Genomic DNA, 7500 nt, shown 5'->3' with positions numbered 1-7500 from the left:
AACAGAATACTCCACATTATTGCTCTTTCAACAAACATTTACAATACAGTTCTCAAACACTGAATAGTAATTGTACAAGTGTGGTATTTAGGACTGTCATCTGTGTTTTCTACTTTTTACTACACAGTCCTCTTTATATACAATCTTTACCAAAACATTCTTTATTTCACTGTCGTCTTCATTTCAATCCCCCTTTCTAATAATACTCGCTCATTACTTTTAATAATTTCTTACAATGGCCCAAAAACGTCTGTAAACATTGTACTACTTTGCTAACGTAAATGTTTATGTCAGACACAAAAACATGAAACTTTCTTTGGTGTTTTTCAACTCTTCTTGGGCTTGTGGTGACGTCCCTGACTGGTGATCGCCGGACTGGGGTTCGAGTCCCGCTCAAACTCATTCGTTTCTAATGTCGCTGTTACCTCACCATCGTTGTGAGCTAAGGAAGGGGGGTTTGGGGATGCCTATAGGACTATCTGCTAAGTCATCGGCAGCCATTGCCTGGCCCTCCTTGGTCCTAGCTTGGATGGAGAGGGGGCTTGGATGCTGATCAGTCTCTAGGGCATTGTCCTGATTGATAGGGCAATGTCACTGTCCCTTGCCTCTGCCATTCATGAGTGGCCTTTAAACCTTACATACCTCAGCAAGCGCAAACAAAACCTAGCCAGCTTTGGGCACAAAACAGGCAAATGGATTCCATTGTCCCTGAAATGAAGAAAAAAATTTGGAAACTAGCAAATGGGAATAATAAAATATATTTACAAACTAATAAAGACTACTACCATAGTTATTAGTAGAGAGAGAGAGAGAGAGAGAGAGAGAGAGAGAGAGAGAGAGAGAGAGACTTAAATAGCAGTTTCAGTTGGTATTTGCAGACCTTAAGAGAGAATAACGAACTGTGACGTGAAATGGAAATTGCGTGAAAGTAAGTTTAAGTCAATCAATACAGAACTGATAAAAGACAGAATTTGTCTGAGCTACACATATACCCAGCGAAGTCTTCCTTAGGTGTTCATCGAGGTTATGATTTTGCTATATAAATCAAGGTTATGATATTTCTATATAAAACGAGGTTATGATTTTGCTATATGAATCAAGGTTATGATTTTTCTATATAAAACGAGGTTATGATTTTGCTATATAAATCAAAGATATGATTTTGCAATATAAATCAAAGTTATGATTTGGCAATATAAATCAAAGTTATGATTTTGCAATATAAATCAAAGTTATGATTTGGCAATATAAATCAAAGTTATGATTTTTCTTTATAAATCAAGGTTATGATTTTTCTATATAAAACGAGGTAATGATTTTGCTATATAAATTAAAGTATGATTTTGCAATATAAATCGAGGTTATGATTTTTCTATAGAAAACGAGGGTATGATTTTGCTATATAAATTAAAGTTATGATTTTGCAATATAAATCGAGGTTATGATTTTGCAATATAAATCAAAGTTATGATTTTGCAATATAAATCGAGGTTATGATTTTGCAATATAAATCAAAGTTATGATTTTGCAATATAAATCAAAGTTATGATTTTGCAATATAAATCAAAGATATGATTTTGCAATATAAATCAAAGTTATGATTTTGCAATATAAATCAAAGTTATGATTTTGCAATATAAATCAAAGTTATGATTTTGCAATATAAATCAAAGATATGATTTTGCAATATAAATCAAAGTTATGATTTTGCAATATAAATCGAGGTTATGATTTTGCAATATAAATCAAAGTTATGATTTTGCAATATAAATCGAGGTTATGATTTTGCTATATAAATTAAAGTTATGATTTTGCAATATAAATCGAGGTTATGATTTTGCAATATAAATCAAAGTTATGATTTTGCAATATAAATCAAAGTTATGATTTTGCAATATAAATCAAAGATATGATTTTGCAATATAAATCAAAGTTATGATTTTGCAATATAAATCGAGGTTATGATTTTGCAATATAAATCAAAGTTATGATTTTGCAATATAAATCAAAGTTATGATTTTGCAATATAAATCAAAGATATGATTTTGCAATATAAATCAAAGTTATGATTTTGCAATATAAATCAAAGTTATGATTTTGCAATATAAATCAAAGTTATGATTTTGCAATATAAATCAAAGATATGATTTTGCAATATAAATCAAAGTTATGATTTTGCAATATAAATCGAGGTTATGATTTTGCAATATAAATCAAAGTTATGATTTTGCAATATAAATCGAGGTTATGATTTTGCAATATAAATCAAAGTTATGATTTTGCAATATAAATCAAAGTTATGATTTTGCAATATAAATCAAAGATATGATTTTGCAATATAAATCAAAGTTATGATTTTGCAATATAAATCAAAGTTATGATTTTGCAATATAAATCAAAGTTATGATTTTGCAATATAAATCAAAGTTATGATTTTGCAATATAAATCAAAGTTATGATTTTGCAATATAAATCAAAGATATGATTTTGCAATATAAATCAAAGTTATGATTTTGCAATATAAATCAAAGATATGATTTTGCAATATAAATCAAAGTTATGATTTTGCAATATAAATCAAAGTTATGATTTTGCAATATAAATCAAAGTTATGATTTTGCAATATAAATCAAAGTTATGATTTTGCAATATAAATCAAAGTTATGATTTTGCAATATAAATCAAAGATATGATTTTGCAATATAAATCAAAGTTATGATTTTGCAATATAAATCAAAGTTATGATTTTGCAATATAAATCAAAGATATGATTTTGCAATATAAATCAAAGTTATGATTTTGCAATATAAATCGAGGTTATGATTTTGCAATATAAATCAAAGTTATGATTTTGCAATATAAATCGAGGTTATGATTTTGCAATATAAATCAAAGTTATGATTTTGCAATATAAATCAAAGTTATGATTTTGCAATATAAATCAAAGTTATGATTTTGCAATATAAATCAAAGTTATGATTTTGCAATATAAATCAAAGTTATGATTTTGCAATATAAATCAAAGATATGATTTTGCAATATAAATCAAAGTTATGATTTTGCAATATAAATCAAAGTTATGATTTTGCAATATAAATCAAAGTTATGATTTTGCAATATAAATCAAAGTTATGATTTTGCAATATAAATCAAAGTTATGATTTTGCAATATAAATCAAAGATATGATTTTGCAATATAAATCAAAGTTATGATTTTGCAATATAAATCGAGGTTATGATTTTGCAATATAAATCAAAGTTATGATTTTGCAATATAAATCGAGGTTATGATTTTGCAATATAAATCAAAGTTATGATTTTGCAATATAAATCAAAGTTATGATTTTGCAATATAAATCAAAGTTATGATTTTGCAATATAAATCAAAGATATGATTTTGCAATATAAATCAAAGTTATGATTTTGCAATATAAATCGAGGTTATGATTTTGCAATATAAATCGAGGTTATGATTTTGCAATATAAATCAAAGTTATGATTTTGCAATATAAATCAAAGTTATGATTTTGCAATATAAATCGAGGTTATGATTTTGCAATATAAATCAAAGTTATGATTTTGCAATATAAATCAAAGTTATGATTTTGCAATATAAATCAAAGTTATGATTTTGCAATATAAATCAAAGTTATGATTTTGCAATATAAATCAAAGATATGATTTTGCAATATAAATCAAAGTTATGATTTTGCAATATAAATCAAAGTTATGATTTTGCAATATAAATCAAAGTTATGATTTTGCAATATAAATCAAAGATATGATTTTGCAATATAAATCAAAGTTATGATTTTGCAATATAAATCAAAGTTATGATTTTGCAATATAAATCAAAGTTATGATTTTGCAATATAAATCAAAGTTATGATTTTGCAATATAAATCGAGGTTATGATTTTGCAATATAAATCGAGGTTATGATTTTGCAATATAAATCAAAGTTATGATTTTGCAATATAAATCAAAGTTATGATTTTGCAATATAAATCGAGGTTATGATTTTGCAATATAAATCAAAGTTATGATTTTGCAATATAAATCAAAGATATGATTTTGCAATATAAATCAAAGTTATGATTTTGCAATATAAATCAAAGTTATGATTTTGCAATATAAATCAAAGATATGATTTTGCAATATAAATCAAAGTTATGATTTTGCAATATAAATCAAAGATATGATTTTGCAATATAAATCAAAGATATGATTTTGCAATATAAATCAAAGTTATGATTTTGCAATATAAATCGAGGTTATGATTTTGCAATATAAATCAAAGTTATGATTTTGCAATATAAATCGAGGTTATGATTTTGCAATATAAATCAAAGTTATGATTTTGCAATATAAATCAAAGATATGATTTTGCAATATAAATCAAAGTTATGATTTTGCAATATAAATCAAAGTTATGATTTTGCAATATAAATCAAAGTTATGATTTTGCAATATAAATCAAAGTTATGATTTTGCAATATAAATCAAAGATATGATTTTGCAATATAAATCAAAGTTATGATTTTGCAATATAAATCGAGGTTATGATTTTGCAATATAAATCAAAGTTATGATTTTGCAATATAAATCAAAGTTATGATTTTGCAATATAAATCAAAGTTATGATTTTGCAATATAAATCAAAGTTATGATTTTGCAATATAAATCAAAGATATGATTTTGCAATATAAATCAAAGTTATGATTTTGCAATATAAATCAAAGTTATGATTTTGCAATATAAATCAAAGTTATGATTTTGCAATATAAATCAAAGTTATGATTTTGCAATATAAATCAAAGTTATGATTTTGCAATATAAATCAAAGTTATGATTTTGCAATATAAATCGAGGTTATGATTCTGCAATATAAATCAAAGTTATGATTTTGCAATATAAATCAAAGTTATGATTTTGCAATATAAATCAAAGTTATGATTTTGCAATATAAATCAAAGTTATGATTTTGCAATATAAATCAAAGTTATGATTTTGCAATATAAATCGAGGTTATGATTCTGCAATATAAATTGAGGTTATGATTCTGCAATATAAATTGAGGTTATGATTTTGCAATATAAATCGAGGTTATGATTCTGCAATATAAATTGAGGTTATGATTTTGCAATATAAATCGAGGTTATGATTCTGCAATATAAATCGAGGTTATGACTTTGCAATATAAATTTCTTTCATTTGAGTTTTTATTTTTATTTTCATATTGTTTTTTATTCACTTTAATGTTACTTTTCTTAAAATTTCTTATTTATTTCCTTGTTTCCTATCCTCACTCGGCTATTTTCTTTGTTGGAGCCCCTGGACTTATGGCATTCGTGCTTTTCCAACTAGGTTTGTAGCTTAGCAAGTGATAATAATAATAATAATAATAATAATAATAATAATAATAATAATAATAATAATAATAATAATAATAATAATAATAATAATAATAATAATACTCTTGTACAGTTTAAAGGTTTAAAGGCCACTCATGAATGGCACAGGAAAGGGACAGTGACATAGCCCTATCAAGCAGGACAATGCCCTTGAGACTGACCATATATACATATGATCAGCGCCCTAGCCCCGTCATCTCCACCCAAGCTGGGACCAAAGAGAGCCAGGTAATGGTTGCTGTTAACTCGTCGGAGAGACCTATAGGCTCCACCAAACCCCCATCTTGAACTCACAAGGATGGCGAGGTTGCAGCGACCAAATGAACTTACGAGTTTGAGCGGGACTCGAACCCCAGTCTGGCAATCACCAGGCGAGGACGCTAACAACCAGAGTTGCCAGATTGGGCTTTTTCAGGTAAAAACTTTAAATTTGGCCTTTTTTTAAATTGGTTAGCCTTTAGCAATATCATAAAAAAAAGGCTGGCCTTAAATGCTATACTTTTGGCCCTATTTTTTTACTAATGGGTTGGCCTTTTATAGCTGCAGTCGATCAGTAGTTGGCCTTTTCTCGCTTAGAAAAACCTTGGCAACCCTGCTAGTACCAACAGGCCACCACAGTTCACCGAGATGAAGCAGGAGGGGATTCTTCTACGTGGCTTATTTTACCCAAACCTTGGCTCAGTGACGACAGGACCTGGAGTGAGAGAACTAGATAATGACTTCATTTGCATATTATCACTCTTGGTCCCACATCTGCTTCTGAAGGTAACACGGCCTATTCTCTATCGATGGATATAGCGACCTGTCCAGGTCTTAGCACGTTCCTCTTTCTCTCAAATGGATTGTGTTTTTTATTATTATTATTATTATTATTATTATTATTATTATTATTATTATTATTATTATTACTACTACTACTCTTGTTATTATTATTATTACTTTTATTATTATTATCATTATTATTATCATTATTATTATCATTATTATAATTAGCTAAGCTACAACCTTAGTTGGGAAAGCAGGATGCTATAAGCCCAAGGGCTCCAACAGGGAAAATAGCCCAGTGAGGAAAGGAAATAAGGAAAATCTAGAAGAGATGTTTAAAAACAATAATAACATTTAAATAAATCTTTCATATATAAACTATAAAAAAAAAAATTGAAAATAACAAGAGGATAAAAAGTTCAAAATAACAATAGGAAATGAAACAAGACAGAATAGTGTGCCCGAGTGTAGCCTCAAGCAAGAGAACTCTAACCCAAGGCAGTGGAAAACCATGGTACAGAGGCTATGGCACTATTGTTATTATTTTCATCCAAACTACAACCTTAGCTGGATAAGCTGAATGCTACCGCCCAAGGGTAGTCAATAGGAAATAATAATTCAAATAAACTAAACTGAAATGATTTGTTTTATCATATGGACCCTTAGGAACACCATATCCAAAAAAGGACAAACGTAGCCGTTTTAAAATATTGTGTAATTGATAAAGATTTTTCGGAGGGTACATTTTTTTTTTTTTTATATTTGCCCGTTTTTCTCGAAAACAAAGCATCTTACGAGTAAGAGGTATGGAAAATATAAATGTTTACTTTAGTTTCAAAGGAAAAACTTTTAGATTCTCTCTCTCTCTCTCTCTCTCTCTCTCTCTCTCTCTCTCTCTCTCTCTCTCTCTCTCTCTCTCTCTCTCTCTCTCTCTTTGGGAATAAATAATGTGATTAAAAAAAAAGTTCTTTTCATATAAGAGTCGATAGAAAAGAAGTCAATGGTGATTCTACAAGAATTTAATGGTGTTGTGGACCATTGGAAACGTTGGCGAAGCTTCGGCAATATCTTTTAAAATGTAGTTTAATCCTATTTTATGGAGGTTTGTTTGAGTATTGGTAATATTTAAAACAGGAAACACGAAAAAGGAAGGGAGACATCCTTTTCAAGTCTATGGAAAATTGATGAAAATAGAGTGGGTTAGGTCAAACAAATTGCAATAGTTTATTCTGGTGCGTGATTGGGATATTTAGACCTTTTGGTGCACTGTAGTAATATATATATATATATATATATATATATATATATATATATATATATAT

This window comes from Palaemon carinicauda, unplaced genomic scaffold (genome assembly GCF_036898095.1).
Source record: "Palaemon carinicauda isolate YSFRI2023 unplaced genomic scaffold, ASM3689809v2 scaffold22, whole genome shotgun sequence".
In the NCBI taxonomy this organism is placed as follows: domain Eukaryota; kingdom Metazoa; phylum Arthropoda; class Malacostraca; order Decapoda; family Palaemonidae; genus Palaemon; species Palaemon carinicauda.
This window is presented reverse-complemented; position numbering follows the sequence as displayed.